At 41.1% G+C, this 19,131-nt stretch overlaps 1 pseudogene; it reads left to right on the top strand.

The window, feature by feature from the left end:
* Window positions 1-17,375: 17,375 nt before the first annotated feature.
* On the top strand, window positions 17,376-18,694 carry LOC127666700 (60S ribosomal protein L7a-like; annotated as a pseudogene).
* Window positions 18,695-19,131: the final 437 nt, after the last annotated feature.

Genomic DNA, 19,131 nt, shown 5'->3' with positions numbered 1-19,131 from the left:
TCTGTGGTGCGTTTTTTTAAACTAATGTTTTGCTGTTTAAATTTATTCCACTTTATCATCTTTTTTAAAGCAGCTTTTCCCCCCAAGTACAAATGAGCTTTCTCAGTTTTCAGCTCGAAATGTATGGAAAGATGGGTCTGTGTAGGAAGGTGTGAACTGGGTAACAGTTCTTAAGACAACGTAATACCCAGCCAATGTGGGAAGCTGGGGCTTTGAACAACAGGTTCAGTTTCTTTCTCCAAGTCATTCCATGAAGATCTCTGCTTGTCTGTTGACAGGACTTGCCAGGTTCTTCATGAAAAGCACTCCAGTGAAACAAATCATTGTTCTAACTAAAATGTATAGAAAGTGTTTTCAGAAACCTTTCTTTTTTAATCAAAATGTTTTTTTTTTTTTTAAGTTGAAAGTGGGCTGGAGAAATGGCTCAGCTGTTAGAAGCACTGACTGCTCTTCCAGGGCGCCTGAGTTCAATTCTCGGCAACCACATGGTGACTCACAACCATCTGTCATGGGGATCTGATGCCCTCTTCTGGGGTGTCTGAAGACAGCTACAGTTACTCATATACATTAAATAAATGAATAAATAAATAAATAAATAAATAAGTCTCTTTTTAAAGATAGGCTTATATCTAAATATTTGATATTTAAACAGTAGATTCATACATTATATACATTACCATAATCCAATTATAATGTATAATATGAGTGTCCTTAAAAGATCAATATGAATTGATAGAGAAACTAACAGAAAGAGAAGGACCACGCTGCCAGGCAGTTAGACCATTTGGACTTTTACATTAGCAGTGATTCTTGGTCTGAAAACTAAAAACGCCTCATGGAGACTTTGCACATGGCTTTGAATTTATAATTGCTCCCTTTAATTGACTTCCAGCTAAGGCTTATTAAGCAATAATTATCTGTAACTTCTGTGGTAACTTCCAGGGTGCATGAGTATGCATCTCCTGTTTCAGGAAACTCATGGCTGAATGAGAGATTAAAGTTGGCAGAAGAGTCTTCAGAGACTTTGACCATCTGGAAAGCACAGACTTATCTAACATCGTCTTGGCTAGAGAAGCCTTGTCTTGCCTTTATGGAAGATGATCGGGGTTAAGAAAGGCTCAAAAGCACCAAGCAAGCTGACTTTGTGGCCCACGGCCCTGCCCTGGGTTGACACTAGTGTCCTGTTCTTACCTCTGGGGAACATACTAATGTCATCTGTGAGCTGGTGTTCTGTAAGCAAAGTACAGTAGGACAGTAGGATGTTTCTGTAAGCCAAAGGAGACACACAGGCAACGGGTTAATACCTTTAACGGAAGATACCTTTTTCTGCCTTTATGAGAAGCACCCCCACTTTTTCACTTCCCACTGGGACCCCTGCTGCCCCCAGGTAAGAAAATCCTTCAGGAAGGAGCAGCAAATGCAAAGACACTTGTGATGTGCAAAGACACAGAAATTGTAGCCCATTCTATTTCAATAAAGGGAAGCCATGAATAAAAACAGATGAGAGATACTAGTGCAAGAACTGGCTGAGCACTTGATTAGATCATAACTGTGGATTCAAGAAACCAGTTAACTAGCAGTCCAACACTCCAAAAGGCAGAACAAACTGTGAGTTTGGGGCCAGTCTAATCTACTTAGTAATTTCCAGGCCAGCCAGGGCTACATAGTAAGATCCTGTCTCAAAAAAAAAAAAAAAAAAAAAAAAAAAAAAAAAAAGAAAAAGAAAGAAAGAAAAGAAAAAAGAAAAAAGAAAAAGAAAGAAAAGAAAATCAGTTATTTTATAAAAAAGAATTGTGAGAAATCAGCAAATGGTTAGATTAATGGTTGGTCCATGTTACATTAAGAGTTATAAAAGTTTACAGCATGAAGCTTTAAATGATTAGGATCCTGATAATCTTGAAATCACACAGAGCTTCATTGCTTCATGAGAGTGACAGTTATTCCAGCATGTTGACTTTGATTTATATCCATGAGAGTATTCTAAACACAAGCTTGAACTCAGTTAATGTTGAAGATAGCATTTTGGTTATTGCTGCCAGAGGTAATAGTGAAGCCATACCCATGAGGTCTCGTCAAGGAGACAGGAGAGGGATGAGAGAACCTAGGAGAGGAAGTCGAAGAGACAAGATCTGCATGCAGAGAAGAAATGATGAACACCTGAAGCCTCAGCAAAGGAAAACAGACAAAAAAAAGGAAGTCAGACAAAAGGAAAACAGAAGCTGCCAAGGTCAGAGAGGATACAAGAAAATATTACACACACAGCAGCGGTCAAGGACTTTACTGGGGCCACAGAAGAAGATAATAAGAAACACTTTGCTTGCTGTGAGGAATAGCTAAGACAGCCATTTTGACAAACTGTTGTGGGAGACAAGAAGACTAAATCAGGTTATCTGGCAGGTATTACCAGATTTAAGGCAGCAAATCTGAATTTGCTTAAAAGTTTTAGTAGCTAACGTAAAAGCTGTCTTGACTATCAGATGTGGTAGCATACATCTTTAATCCCAGCACTCACAAGCAGGTGGGTCTATGTTAGTTTGAGACTAGCCTGGTCTATATAGCAAATTCCAGCACAGTGTTACAAAGAGAAACACTGTCTCAAAAACAAACCAAAACAGAAAGGTAGCTTGAGTAGGTGGCTTGAGTAGGTGGCAATCTCAAGGACCTTTTTACATGTCAGATGGTGCCTAAGCACTGTATAGAGCATAGGAGACAGAACACAAGGCACAAAGGAGTCATACTCACCAAAGGCTAGAAGCTTGTATCATGTGTCCCCAAAGTGCAGACTGGATGTGATTTCTCTCAGTCAATGATTTGAGGTATCTTGGTTAAATATAGTTATTAGTATTGTCTATGGAAATCTACCCAGTACAGAATTTCTGATTTTTTACTTTGTAATTTTAAAATAACATTTTTTCCAAAATTCATTCAAAAATAACTATGACATTTTCTTATAAGTTACCCTTACAGAGGGACTTGTAGTTCAATTCTTGTGGTAAAAGAACTAAGGTAATCTCACCTTCTCATTCTGTATTTCTCAGGACTGTCTCTCTACTTCCTGAAATAAATATCTTCGCCACCCAAAAATGAGGCTACTCTTTAATCTTCCCATTACAGGTGCTTTCCTAGGCACCTTTGATTCAAAAGTAAGGGTTAAGAAAAAGCATGAAGGTTATAATTGGGGGCCTGACACATAGTTTGTGGTCTGGACACAGCCTTGGCCTCAAGGTCATTGTCAGTTCTCTACCATCTGCAGACACACACCCCTGATGCGTCCGTTAGCCAAATGGGAATGGTGATAACTTTCATTGCAAACACCAGGTTGAAAGGAAGGAACATTGAGGAGCAGAGAGACAACTCCCAGATAAATAGGAACTAGGGGAGAGCTTGTTCAGACCCTACAAAGTCAGTGAGAGGCATAGAACCCTCGTCCTTAGAAACTTAGAGTTTCTCCTGCCTCTGTCTCCCTAATGCTGGGATTAAAAATTGGCTGCACCATACCTGGCAGAGTGAAGCAGTATATAGTATATGTTGCATTTTAGACAAGAAACGAGAGAAGGAAAACTACGACACAAAGAAACATTAGGAAGATACACAAGGGAGACCAGGCAGTAACTACTGAAGTGGTGGGAAACAGTGGGTAAAAAGATTGATGATGTAACACTGTTAAACATAGCTTTTGTTTTTTCCCCTATGTGAATACATTGCTTATTTTCAGAAAAGGTTTCCAGTTTGAGGGAGAAAAATGTTTTCCCAAAAGCCACAAATGATCTCATCCAGTGAAAGCTCTCTTCACACCAGAAAGAGCTTTGGGAAGTGCAGTGCTTGGAGCACTCCTGAGGACAGCTTGCTTGCCTCCTGAAATCTCCACAGGCTTCAGCTGTGTTACCCCAACACTGGGGTAACACTGGGAGTCTGATTCTTCACTCACTAAGCTAGTCGGCCCAAGAGCCTCAGTTAATCTCTGCATTTTAAAAACCTGGATTCAAAACTCATCCTATGAGGTTTAATTACTTCCATTACTCAAGAATCTATTCACCTTATCTAGAGATATGATATTAAGAATTTAAAACATACAGAAACCTTGGCCAGGTTTCTGTTGAACTTACAGCTGCCTTTCTGGTTTCCTCTAGGAACCCTGAGCTCTAGTATTTGAGAATAAAATATATCGTCTTCTTCAACTTACATGTCCTCTTCGTCAGCTAAAATAGTAAGGAGGTGTTGTTACTCTGTGATCTGGGATCCCTCACAGTTTGTATGTTACATTTTCAAAGTGAGATTAGAAGGCACAAAAATGGATTTGATTTGTAAGCATTGTCCCGGCCTCTCCATGTTTGATCCTGGTTTCTGCACTTAGTGTGGACAAAATTTGACCTTTAGAACATGCTAAAGAACTTACTTGACCAAATCAAAATATACCTTGTTTGCTTAAGAATTCTACATCTATCTTCTCTTCCCTAAAACATCAGCTTGTTATCAATATTTGTCTTTGAGTTTGAGTATTAAAAAATAACTCATCAAAATGTTTTCCACTTGCCTAATAGTATATCCTCTCCAGTATTTACTTTAAAATGTGCATCAAACCTTAAACTTCGCCTAATTTGCTAAAGCCCAAGTTTTTCTTTCCTTTAATAGCACATTTTATGAGCTATAAAATAAGTTGCCAGGCATAGGTGGTACAAGCCTTTAATTCCAGCACTTGGAAATCTAAGGCAAGTGTATCTCTGTGAGTTAGAAGTCAGCCTGGTCCGGTTCCTCAGAAAACTGGACATGACACTTCTGGAGGACTCTGCTATACCTCTCCTGGGCATATACCCAAAGGATTCCCCGGCATGCAATAAAGACACATGCCCCATTATGTTCATAGCAGCCTTATTTATAATAGCCAGAAGCTGGAAAGAACCCAGATGCCCCTCAAAGGAGGAATGGATACAGAAAATGTGGTATATTTACACAATGGAATACTACTCAGCAATTAGAAACAATGAATTCACAAAATTTTAGGCAAATGGTTTGATCTGGAAAATATCATCCTAAGTGAGGTAACCCAGTCACAAAAGAATACACATGGAATGAAATCTCTGATAAGTGGATATTAATTAGCCCAGAAGCCCTGAATACCCAAGGCACAAATCGCATAACAAATGACTCCCATGAAGAAGTATGGAGAGGGTCCTGATCCTGGAAAGGATTGATCTAGCATTGGAGGGGAATATAAGGACAGAGAAAAAAAGAAGGGAAGTGATTGGAGAATGGATGGAGAGAAGAAGGTTTATGGGACATTTGGGGAGGGGGGATCTGGGAAAGGGGAAATCATTTGGAATGTAAACAAAGAATATAGAAAATAAAAATATTAAAAAAAGAAGAAGAAGAAGTCAGCCTGGTCTACACAGAGTCCCAGGACAGCCAAGACCACACAGAAAAACCCTGTTTCAAAATAAATAAATAAATACATATATACATACATTTTTAAAATATAAATTACTGCAAAATGTAGATTCAAAAGATAGGAGAAATGTTTTCCTGTGCTTCTGATTTAAAATTTTACAAAATTAAAAATTTGTATACAAATAATAGAATTTAGAATTCAAATTTATGTAAGACTAGTTGCATATGTCAGAATATAATGAATGAGGGTGGAAATTCTGATTATAACTATTAAAAGTCACCCATTTAGGGGATGGAGAGAGCTCAGCAGTTAAGAGCACTGACTGCTATTCCCATGGGTTCGGAGTTCAATTCCCAGCAACCACGTGGTGTTTCACGGCCATCTGTAATGGGATCTGTGCCCTCACGTCCTCTTCTGGGGTGTCTGAAGACAGCTACAGTATACTCACATACATAAAATGATTTTTTTTAATGTATCCCTTTTAGTTTGCATCAGAACTCTGAGTGAGCAAAGGCTGTGAACAACGTGCACTGTGAGAACGCAGTTCCTGGTTCACTTTGTTCACGCTCAAGAACACGTGGATCTAACTGCATTCACAGCCATTGGAGCAGCGGGTGCCTGGGACAAGGAACTGTGCAGAAGATACAGAAACTATTTATTTGCTTAACTGCACATTTAAGATCTGTGTATGCACTTATCTCTATGATTCTCCTCAGTTAAAAGCACGCAAGACTGGAGGGATGGCTCAGTAGCCAAAAGCACTGGCTAATTTTCCAGAGGACCTGAGTTTGATTTTCGGCACCCACATGATTCAGTTGTCTAATTTCGGTTCCAGATGATTCTATCTCCTCCTGAGTACTGTGGACACCAGGTGCACGTGTGTTGCACAGACATACATGCTGACAAAACACCCATTCACATAAAGAACAAAATTCAAAAAATAAATTCAAAGGCATTTATGAAGTGAGCCCTCAGGTTTAGAACAGAATATGAAATTTAAAAATTTAAAATAAGAAATTATCTCACCTGGTGTCAAATGTATTAATGGAGATCATTATGTTATGTGAAATAAGCCTCCTCCACATCCCCCAAAAGTAGCACATGTTCTCACACATGCGTGGAAGTTAGGGGGAAAGAAAGAATGACAAGAAATAAAAAGGAGAACTACAAAACTGTGGAAAGAAGAGAATAAGAATAATAAGCATGGTGGTTAAGATCACAGTATATTATATGAATGTACAGAAATGTCCTAGTGAATCTCTTCACAACTCATATATACTAATACATATATATACACATATATATACATATATACCAATAAAAAACATTCTCTGAAAAGCATTAGTTAAATGTTTTGGAAATACTCCAATTCCAATGCTGTCTTATTATTTTACCACAAATAAAGTATGTCAGGTTATTCCCAGTCAGACACACTACCATAAATAAACTAGTACGATTACAATGAGACTGCTGGGTCATGTAATGACAAACAGCGAATGAATCGACTACTTCAGCAACAATGGTATTGTTTGCTCCAGGATACTGAATGATTACTGAATACTGTATTATTGACACCCTTAGACCACATTCTTATCAAATCTTATGCAATATTATGTTAAACTTCAAAATATAGAAGAGAATGAGAAAGTGTGGATTCTTTCCTTTTGCCTATAGATTGTCCCAAAAAATAAAAGCCCACTTACTTTTCTTCTCTGGAAAATTAAATAAAGTTTCAATATGTGCAATAGCAAAAGTGACCATCATTGTAGCCAGTTATATTAATCTACTTGCTTACAAGATTGGTCATCTATCCGCCTATCCACGAGGGTTAATTAGAGGATGGCACAGATGAAAATAAAAGGCTCAGGTGCAAATTGAGTGGTGTTTCACTCAGTGAAACTAAGTCCATGACCTAGCTACTTAAGTACTCTGAGACTACCAGGAGAATTTCATGAGGATATGAAGTTCAGGGGGAAAGTACACATGATCAATACAGGAAATACACTTGAGTTAGGCTGGAGCTGACATTTGAAACTTTCAATTATTTTTTAAATTACATTATGCACTATTTTATAAAGTATTAACATCCCTGATCAGGGTTTTCTAGGTCACTAGGGTTCTGAGTTAGAGAACCCTGGGTAAACTCAGTGTGTCACAAAATAGGTGTGAAGGCGAGAAAGGAATTTGTAAGAAGAGGAAAGTTAGACACAAGTAAAAGTGAGTGAGGGTGGTCAACAGCATCGTGTACACCTGGGGAATGTATGTATAATGTATAAAAAAAATGTGTGTAAAAGTTGTTAAATGGGGCAGCGGCAGCGGCAGCAGTGGCTGCTCCAGCTGAAGGGCCATCAGCAGTGGAACCAAGGCGTCACAGGGACCAGTTAGGCCCTGCGCCCACGACCACTGACCTTCGCTAACCAGCCGGGCAGCAAGCAGCTGCAGTCGTGCGGTGCCTTTCCTGCACGGAGGCCACTTCAGAACTCGGCCTCCCACCAGTCAGGAGAGGCGCATCCATCTTGGTTCCGTACTCCACGGATCAGACTGAGGTACACAAACATAATCCGAGGCCAACACCGCGGTGGTCTGAGCCCGACAGGCGTTGGCCTGCACCCAGGCCCTGGGCGGGTCGGGGGGCCATCGGGGTGCCAACCCAGGCAGGAGGTCTTTTTGCACAGGCCTGCGAGCGCGCCGCCGCCATTTTGCCTGCAGGACGACAGAGAGCTCAGGCGGGCAGACCTGTAACAGGCATAACCTAAGGCTAACAAAGCGGGGGTCCAGGCCCCAAAAGGCACAGGACTGACCCCAAGAACTGGGCGGCTTGGTGGGCCATCTGTGAGTCAACCCGCCCAGGTGATTGTTAGCAAAGCAGACTCTCCCGGCGCTTTCAGGGAGCGCGGGCTCGCACGCCCGCCATCCTAGTCACCTGGCAGACCCAATTAACAGTCATAGCCCTAGGGGAACTTTGCTCGGACCTTGGCCTCCCAGGCTTTTGCCTGGACTCAGGGACTGGGCGGCAAGGCTAACCTTGTATGCGACAGCCCGGTTGGCGGATCGGCTGCCCAGCAGAGTGAGCGGAACACAGGGGAGGTCACAGTAGCATACACCGTCTGCACTCCCTGGGAGTGCACACGGGCTCCATCTGCTCCACAGACACAATCTGGGGCAAGGCCTCAGGCAGAAGCCCTTAGCTCTACTCTCTCCGCTTCCGGATCCAGATCAGTCTGGGCGGCAGCATTACATCTCCAAGTCCTGCAAGTGGCTAGCTGGGCTTCTGGGCAGAGAGCTGGGAGAAGTCAGTGTGCTCCAGTGAATCCAGCGGGCCCCAGCGGGAGCCTTCGGGTGCCTGCTTTGGGATCAGAACAGCCTGGGCAGCAGCACACTGTCTACAAGCAGTGCAGGAGGTAAGCTGTGCACCAGAGGCCAACTGGGAAGGGGCAGCTTGCACTGGTGAGTCCAGCACTGACAAGATAAACTAACACCAGTGAGAACTAGATGGCAAAAGGCAAACGCAGGAACGTCACTAACAGAAATCAAGGCAATATGGCAACATCTGAACCCAATTCTCCTCTACCAACATGCCCTGGATACCCCAGCACACCAGTAAAACAAGATTTGGATTTAAAATCACTGGTCATGATGCTGGTACAGGAACACATGAAGTTCATACATAAAGAAATTCAGGAGAAAATGGATCAAAAGTTAGAAGCCCTTGCAAGGGAAACACAAAAATCATTGAAAGAAATCCAGGAGAATACAAAAGCCAACAAGGAGGAAATGCAAAAAACACTTAAAGAAATACAGGAGAACTTTGCTCAACAGGCTGAGGTCATGAAAGACAAAACACAAAAATCTCTTAAAGAAATACAGGAGAACTTTGGTCAACAGGCTGAGCTCATGAAAGAGGAAACACAAAAAACTCTTAAAGAATTACAGGAAAACACAAACATGCAAGTGAAGGAGCTAAGCAAAACCATCCAGGATCTAAAATCAGAAGTAGAAACAACTAAGAAAACTCAAAGGGAGACAACTTTGGAGATAGAAAGCCTTGGGAAGAAATCAGGGGACAGAGATGCAAATATCAACAACAGAATACAAGAGATAGAAGAAAGAATCTCAGATGCTGAAGATTCCATAGAAACCATGGACTCAACAGTTAAAGAAAATGCAAAATGCAAAAAGCTTGTAACCCAAAATATCCAGGAAATCCAGGACACAATGAGAAGACCAAACCTAAGGATTATAGGCATAGATGAGAGTGAAGATTTACAACTTAAAGGGCCAGCAAACATCTTCAATAAAATTATGGAAGAAAACTTCCCTAACCTAAAGAGAGAGATGCCCATGAATATACAAGAAGCCTACAGAACTCCAAACAGACTGGACCAGAGCAGAAATACTTCCCGTCACATAATAATCAAAACACCAAATGTTCTAAACAAAGAAAGAATACTAAAGGCAGTAAGAGAAAAAGGCCAAGTAACATATAAAGGAAGACCTATCAGAATCACAGCAGACTTTTCACCTGAGACTATGAAGGCTAGAAGGTCCTGGGCAGATCTCATGCAGACTCTAAGAGTACACAAATGCCAACCAAAACTACTATATCCAGCAAAACTCTCAATCACCATAGATGGAGAAACTAAGATATTTCATGACAAAACCAAGTTTACCCAATATCTATCCACAAACCCGGCCCTAAAAAGGATAATAGGAGGACAACACCAATACAAGGAGGGAAACTTCACCCTGGAAAAAGCAAGATAGTAACCTTTCATCAAACCCAAAAGAAGTTAAGCATTAAAATTTAAAAAATAACGTCAAAAATGATAGGAAGTAACAATCACTATTCCTTAATATCTCTTAACATCAATGGACTTAATGCCCCAATAAAAAGACACAGACTAACTGAATGGATACGTAAACAGGACCCTACATTTTGCTGCTTACAGGAAACACACCTCAGGGTCAAAGACAAACACTACCTTAGAGTAAAAGGCTGGAAGACAATTTTACAAGCAAATGGTCTCAGGAAACAAGCTGGAGTAGCCATTTTAATATCAGATAAAATTGACTTTCAACCCAAAGTCATCAAAAGAGACCCTGAGGGACACTTCTTGCTGGTCAAAGGAAAAATACAACAAGAAGAACTGTCAATCCTGAACATCTATGCACCAAATGCAAGGGCACCCTCTTTCGTAAAAGGAACTTTATTAAAACTAAAAGCACACATTGCACCTAACACAATAATTGTGGGTGACTTCAACACTGCACTTTCCTCAATGGACCGATCAGGAAAACAGAAACTAAACAGGGACACAATGAAACTAATTGAAGCTTTGGACCAATTAGATTTAACAGATATATATAGAACATTCTATCCTAAAACAAAAGAATATACCTTTTTCTCAGCACCTCATGGTACCTTCTCCAAAATTGACCATATAATTGGTCACAAGACAGACCTCAACAAATATAAGAAGATCGAACTAATCCCATGCCTCCTATCTGATCACTATGGAGTAAAAGTGGTCTTCAATAGCAACAGAAACAACAGAAAGCCCACATACACGTGGAAACTGAACAATACTCTACTCAATGATACCTTGGTCAAGGAAGAAATAAAGAAAGAAATTAAAGACTTTTTAGAACACAATGAAAATGAAAACACAACATATCCAAACCTATGGGACACAATGAAAGCAGTGCTAAGAGGAAAACTCATAGCCCTGAGTGCCTCCAAAAAGAAAATGGAGAGAGCATACATTACCAGCTTAATGACACACCTGAAAGCCTTAGAACAAAAAGAAGCTATTTCGCCCAGGAGGAGTAGAAGGCAGGAAATCATCAAACTCAGGGCCGAAATCAATCAAGTAGAAACAAAGAGAACCATACAAAAAATCAACAATACCAGGAGCTGGTTCTTTGAGAAAATCAACAAGATAGATAAACCCTTAGCCAGAATGACCAAAGGGCACAGAGAAAGTATCCAAATTAACTTAGAAATGAAAAGGGAGATATAACAACGGAAACCGAGGAAATCCAAAAAATCATCAGATCCTACTACAAGAGCCTATACTCAACACAACTGGAGAATCTGGAGGAAATGGACAATTTCCTTGACAGATACCAAATACCAAAATTAAATGAGGACCAACTAGACCATCTAAACAGTCCCATAATGCCTAAAGAAATAGAAGGAGTCATAGAAAGTCTTCCAACCAAAAAAAGCACAGGACCAGATGGCTTCAGTGCAGAATTCTACCAGACCTTCAAAGAAGAGTTAACACCAATACTCTTCAAACTATTCCACAAAATAGAAACAGAAGGAACACTACCCAATTCCTTCTACGAAGCCACAATTACGCTGATACCAAAGCTACACAAAGATCCAACAAAGAAAGAGAACTTCAGACCAATTTCCCTTATGAACATCGATGCAAAAATACTCAATAAAATTCTTGCCAACCGAATCCAAGAACACATCAAAACGATCATCCACCATGATCAAGTAGGCTTTATCCCGGGAATGCAGGGTTGGTTCAATATACGGAAATCCATCAATACAATCCACTACATAAACAAACTCAAAGAACAAAACCACATGGTCATTTCATTGGATGCTGAAAAAGCATTTGACAAAATTCAGCATCCCTTCATGCTTAAAGTCTTGGAGAGAACAGGAATTCAAGGCCCATACCTAAACATAGTAAAAGCAATATACAGCAAACCGGTAGCCAGCATCAAACTAAATGGAGAGAAACTTGAAGCAATCCCACTGAAATCAGGGACGAGACAAGGCTGCCCCCTTTCTCCTTATCTTTTCAATATTGTACTTGAGGTACTAGCTCGGGCAATTCGACAACATAAGGAGATCAAAGGGGTACAAATTGGAAAGGAAGAAGTCAAACTATCATTATTTGCAGACGACATGATCGTCTACCTAAGTGACCCAAAGAACTCCACTAGAGAGCTCCTACAGCTGATAAACAACTTCAGCAAAGTGGCAGGTTATAAAATCAACTCAAGCAAATCAGTGGCCTTCCTATACTCAAAGGATAAGCAGGCTGAGAAAGAAATTAGGGAAATGACCCCCTTCACAATAGCCACAAACAGTATAAAGTATCTTGGGGTGACCCTTACCAAACATGTGAAAGATCTGTATGACAAGAACTTCAAGACTCTGAAGAAGGAAATGGAAGAAGACCTCAAAAAATGGGAAAACCTCCCATGCTCATGGATCGGTAGAATCAATATGGTTAAAATGGCCATTTTGCCTAAAGCACTATACAGATTCAATGCAATACCCATCAAAATCCCAACTCAATTCTTCACAGAGTTAGAAAGAGCAATTATCAAATTCATCTGGAACAACAAAAAACCCAGGATAGCTAAAACTATTCTCAGCAACAAAAGAAAATCTGGGGGAATCAGTATCCCTGACCTCAAGCAATACTACAGAGCAATAGTGTTAAAAACTGCATGGTATTGGTACAGTGACAGGCAGGAGGATCAATGGAACAGGATTGAAGATCCAGAAATGAACCCACACACCTATGGCCACTTGATCCTCGACAAAGAGGCTGAAAACATCCAATGGAAAAAAGATAGCCTTTTCAACAAATGGTGCTGGTTCAACTGGAGGTCAGCATGCAGAAGAATGCGAATTGATCCATCCTTGTCTCCTTGTACTAAGCTCAAATCCAAATGGATCAAGGACCTCCACATAAAGCCAGACACTCTGAAGCTAATAGAAAAGAAATTGGGGAAGACCCTTGAGGACATCGGTACAGGGAGAAAGTTTCTGAACAGAACACCAATAGCGTATGCTCTAAGAGCAAGAATTGACAAATGGGACCTCATAAAATTACAAAGTTTCTGTAAGGCAAAGGATACCATCAAGAGGACAAATCGGCAACCAACAAATTGGGAAAAGATCTTCACCAATCCTACATCAGATAGAGGGCTAATATCCAATATATATAAAGAACTCAAGAAGTTAGACTCCAGTAAACCAAACAACCCTATTAAAAAATGGGGTACAGAGTTAAACAAAGAATTCTCACCTGAAGAACTTCGGATGGCGGAGAAGCATCTTAAAAAATGCTCAACTTCATTAGTCATTAGGGAAATGCAAATCAAAACAACCCTAAGATTTCATCTTACACCAGTCAGAATGGCTAAGATTAAAAATTCAGGAGACAGCAGGTGTTGGAGAGGGTGTGGAGAAAGAGGAACACTCCTCCACTGCTGGTGGGGTTGCAAATTGGTACAACCACTCTGGAAATCAGTCTGGCGGTTCCTCTGAAAACTGGGTACCTTACTTCCAGAAGATCCTGCTATACCACTCCTGGGCATATACCCAGAAGACTCCCCACCATGTAATAAGGATACATGTTCTACTATGTTCATAGCAGCCCTATTTGTAATTGCCAGATGCTGGAAAGAACCCAGGTATCCCTCAACAGAAGAGTGGATGCAAAAAATGTGGTATATCTACACAATGGAGTACTATTCAGCCATTAGAAACAATGAATTTATGAAATTCTTAGGCAAATGGATGGAGCTAGAGAATATCATACTAAGCGAGATAACCCAGACTCAAAAGGTGAATCATGGTATGCACTCACTAATAAGTGGATATTAACCTAGAAAACTGGAATACCCAAAACATAATCCACACATCAAATGAGGTACAAGAAGAAAGGAGGAGTGGCCCCTGGTTCTGGAAAGACTCAGTGAAACAGTATTCAGCAAAACCAGAACGGGGAAGTGGGAAGGGGTGGGTGGGAGGACAGGGGAAGAGAAGGGGGTTTGCGGGACTTTCGGGGAGTGGGGGGGCTAGAAAAGGGGAAATCATTTGAAGTGTAAATAAATTATATCGAATAAAAAAAAAGTTGTTAAATGCCAAATTCAATGAATAAGAATTTTTAAAAAGAAAATATGTCATAAATGTTCACAGTGTCATTTATAGCATGTAAAGTAAAAACATGATACCATTAAAAGCAAGTGAAAGATCTGTATGACAAGAAATTCAAGCCTCTGAAAAAATAAATCAAGAAGATTTCAGAAGATGGAAAGATCTCCCATGTTCATGGATTGGCAGGATTAATATAGTAAAAAATGGCCCTCTTGCCAAAAGCAATATACAGATTCAATGCAATTCCCATCAAAATTCCAAATCAATTGTTCATAGAGCTAGAAAGAACAATTCTCAAATTCATCTGGAATAACAAAAAAACCAGGATAATTAAAATGGTTCTCCACGAGAAAAGATCTCCTGGAGGAATGACCATCCCTGACCTCAAGCTATACTACAAAGCAATAGTGATAAAAACCATATGGTATTGGTATGGAGACAGGCAGAAAGATCAATGGAATAGACATGAAGACCCAGAAAAGAACCCACGCACCTATGGTCACTTGATCTTTGACAAGGAGCTAAAAACATCCAATGGAAAAAAACAGCATTTCTAATAAATGGTGCTGGATCAACTGGAGGTCTGCATGCAGAAAAATGCAAATCGACCCATTCTTATCTCCTTGTACAAAGCTCAAGTGCAAGTGGATCAAGGACCTACACATAAAACCAGCCACACTGAAGCTTATAGAGGAGAAAGTGAGGAAGAACCTTGAACACATGAGCATGGGGTGGGGGTGGGATTTCCTGAATAGAACACCAATCGCTTATGCTCTAAGAACAAGAATTGACAAATGGGACTTTCTAAAACTGCAAAGCTTCTGTAAGGCAAAGGACACTGTCAATAGGAGAAAAAGGCAACCAACAGATTGGGAAAAGATCTTTACCAATCCTATATCTGATAGAGGGCTAATATCCAATTTATACAAAGAACTCAAGAAGTTAGACTCCAGAGAATCAAATAACACTATTAAAAATGGGGTACAGAGCTAAACAGAGAATTCTCAGCTGAGGAAACTCAGATGGCTCTGAAGCACCTAAAGAAATGTTCAGCATTCTTAGTTATCAGGGAAATGCAAATCAAAGCAACCCTGAGATTTTACTTCACACCAGTCAAAATGGCTAAGATGAAAAACTCAGGGGACAGCAGATGCTGGCGAGGATGTGGGGAAAGAGGAACACTTCTCCATTGTTGGTGGGACTCCAAGCTAGTAAAACCAGTCTGGAAATCAATTTGGCAGTTCCTCAGAAAATTAGACATAGTACTACCTAAGGACCCAGCTATACCACTCCTGGGTATATGTCCAGAAGATACTCCAACATTTAATAAGGACACATGTTCCACTATGTTCATAGCAGCCCTACTTATAATAGTCAGAACCTGGAAAGAACCCAGATGTCTTTCCAATAGAGGAATGGATACAGAAAATGTTATTCATTTACACAATGAATAACACTATTCATTACACTATTCAGCTATTAAGAATGATGAATTAATGAAATTCTTAGGCAAATGGATGGAACTAGAAAATATCATCCCGAGTGAGGTAACCCAGTCACAAAAGAACATACATGGTATGCATTCACTAATTAGTGGATGTTAGCTCAAAAACTCAAAATAAACAAGTTACAATTCACAGACCACTAGAAGGTCAAGAAGAAGTACTAAAGTGGGAGTGCTTTGGTTCCTCTGAGAAAGGGAACAAAATACTCACAGGAGCAATTATGGAGACAAAGTGTGGAGCAGAGACTGAAGGAAAGGCCACCCAGAGACTGTCCTACCTGGGGATTCATCCTATAAACAGTCACCAAAACCCAACACTATTAAGGACAACAAGAAGTGCATACCAAAAGGAGCCTGCCATGGTTGTCTCTGGATGGGCCCTGCCAGAGCCTTACACATATAGAGGCAGATGCTAGCAGCATGGGGTCCCCAGTGGAAGAGTTGGAGGGCATACTGGAAGAGCTGAAGGGGTTTACCGCCCCATGTGAAGAACAAAGATGTCGACCACTCAGAACCTCCAGGACTCACAGGGACTAAATCATCAACCAAGGAGTACACATGGTTCCAGCCAAAAGTGTGGCAAAGGAATGCATTGTCGGGCACCAGTAGGAGGAGAGGTCCTTGGTCTTGTGAAGGCTCAATAGATGTCCCAACAAAGGGAAATCGAGGGGGGGGTGGGAGTGGGTAGGGTGGAGAGGCATATATTTGGAGGCAGGGGATGGGAGGAGGGGTTGGGGGTTTTGGGGGAGGGAGGAAAACAGTAAAGGTTTTAACATCTGAAATGTAAATGATGATTTATTCAATAAAAAAATGGGAAAAAAAGTTGTTAAATGCCAAATTCAATGAATAAGAAATGTTTAAAAGAAAATGATATGTCATAAATTTTCACAGTGTCATTTACAGTATATAAAGTAAAAACATGATACCATCAAAAGATTAGTATTTGAAATCTGTGTCCTGGGCATTTTGCTCAGTTGGGTTAATTCATGCGGAAGAACGGAGCAGAAAGAATGTAAGAACCAACAAGTGGGAAGAGAGCTGTGAAATGCGGTCTAGACATGACATGCTGTCACCTGCACCAAACCCGAACCAGATAAAAACCAGCCAAAATTCTGGGATGCGTCTACAAAGTGCCCCAGAGGCTCTGCCCACTCTGGAAGAGTTATGGAATGCTGGAAACTGGGTAAGAGGCCACTCTCCTTTGAGAACATGGCCACTGGTAGATAACTGAAACCCCAGGGGATGGTGTAACCCTAAACCCTAACCTGAATCCTAACCAGAGGATGACCACATAGCTCCACATGCATGTGGGCAGCATTAACTGGGCTTGTGGTTAATAAAAAATAATATTTAAAAGAGGATATAAAAATGAAATCCCACTCTCTCCTCCAGTCGAGCAAGATGCCTAAAGGAAAGAAGGCCAAGGGGAAGAAGGTGACCCCAGCCCCCACAGTCATCAAGAAACAGGAGGCCAAGAAGGTGCTCTTTGTTTGAGAAAAGGCCCACGAACTTCAGCATTGGGTAGGACATCCAGACCAAAAGAGACCAAACATGCGTCTTATGCATTCATGCACAAAAAGCGGCTCAAAGCCCCTCCTGCCATTAACCAGGTCACCAGGCCCTGGACAGGCAAACAGCTACTCAGCTGCTTAAGCCTGCCCACAAGTAAAGACTAGAGACAAAACAAGAAAGAAGCAAAGGTGAGCCTCTCCTGACTGGCGGGAGGAGACAGCAGGTGTTGGAGAGGGTGTGGAGAAAGAGGAACACTCCTCCACTGCTGGTGGGGTTGCAAATTGGTACAACCACTCTGGAAATCAGTCTGGCGGTTCCTCCGAAAACTGGGCACCTCACTTCCAGAAGATCCTGCTATACCACTCCTGGGCATATACCCAGAGGATTCCCTGGCATATAATAAGGATACATGCTCTACTATGTTCATAGCAGCCCTATTTATAATTGCCAGAGGCTGGAAAGAACCCAGGTATCCCTCAACAGAAGAGTGGATGCAAAAAATGTGGTATATCTACACAATGGAGTACTATTCAGCCATTAGAAACAATGAATTCATGAAATTCTTAGGCAAATGGATGGAGCTAGAGAACATCATACTAAGTGAGGTAACCCAGACTCAAAAGGTGAATCATGGCATGCACTCACTAATAAGTGGATATTAACCTAGAAAACTGGAATACCCAAAACATAATCCACACATCAAATGAGGTACAAGGAGAAAGGAGGAGTGGCCCCTTGTTCTGGAAAGACTCAGTGAAGCAGTATTCGGCAAAACCAGAACGGGGAAGTGGGAAGGGGTGGGTGGGAGGACAGGGGGAGAGAAGGGGGCTTGAGGGACTTTCGGGGAGTGGGGGGCTAGAAAAGGGGAAATCATTTGAAATGTAAATAAATTATATCGAATAAAAAAAAGGAAGCAAAGGCCGGTGCTGAGAAGAAAGCTGCTGGCAAAGGGGACTTCCCAACTAAGAGACCACCTGTCCTCCGAGCAGGAGTCAGCACAGTCACTGCCTCGGTGGAGAACAAGAAGGCTCAGATGGTGGTGATCGCCCATGATGTAGACCCCATCGAGCTGGTGGTTTTCCTGCTTGCCCTGTGTCAAAAGATGGGAGTGGCCTACTGCATCATCCAGTGAAAGGCCAGGCTGGGGCGCCTGGTCCTCAGGAAGATATGCACCACTGTTGCCTTCACAAAGGTTAACTCGGAAGACACGGATGCTCTGGGTAAGCTGGTGGAAGCTATTAGCACCAATTATAATGACAGATATGATGAGATCCACCACCACTGGGGAGGCAACGTCCTGGGTCCTAAGTCTGCGGCTTGCATTGCCAAGCTGGAAAAGGCAAAGGATAAAGAACTCACCACTAAGTTGGATTAAATGTACACAAAGTTTTATGTACATAAATATAATTACAAAATTTAAAAAAAAAATGAAATCCCAGAACTTAGAAAACAGCGGCAAGCAAGTATCTGTGAGTTCAAAGCCAGCCTTGCAAATGAAGTAAGTTCCAGGATAGTAAGGGCTACATGGTGAGACTCTCCCTCAAAAAATAAAATAAAAACAAGAAAAAAAAGGAAGTTGGTAGAGATATGAAACAGGAGCACAGAAAAGGGAGATATCAGTAGATAAGTAGGATCAATATGCATTGTCTAAATTATTGAACTTTCAAGAATAAAAAAAGCATTTGACTTTACATGAGAAATGTAGCAGTCACCTTTTGGATGCCTGGATATCTTGAACTCTGACACATGAAGCAAAATTAATAACTCAACAGGACCTTTTTCACAAGACTCTCCCTAAAGCATGGGCTGAAC

Source organism: Apodemus sylvaticus, chromosome 16 (assembly GCF_947179515.1).
Source record: "Apodemus sylvaticus chromosome 16, mApoSyl1.1, whole genome shotgun sequence".
Lineage (NCBI taxonomy): Eukaryota > Metazoa > Chordata > Mammalia > Rodentia > Muridae > Apodemus > Apodemus sylvaticus.
Note: the sequence above shows the minus strand (reverse complement) of the source record. Positions and strands in the feature narration are given on the sequence as shown.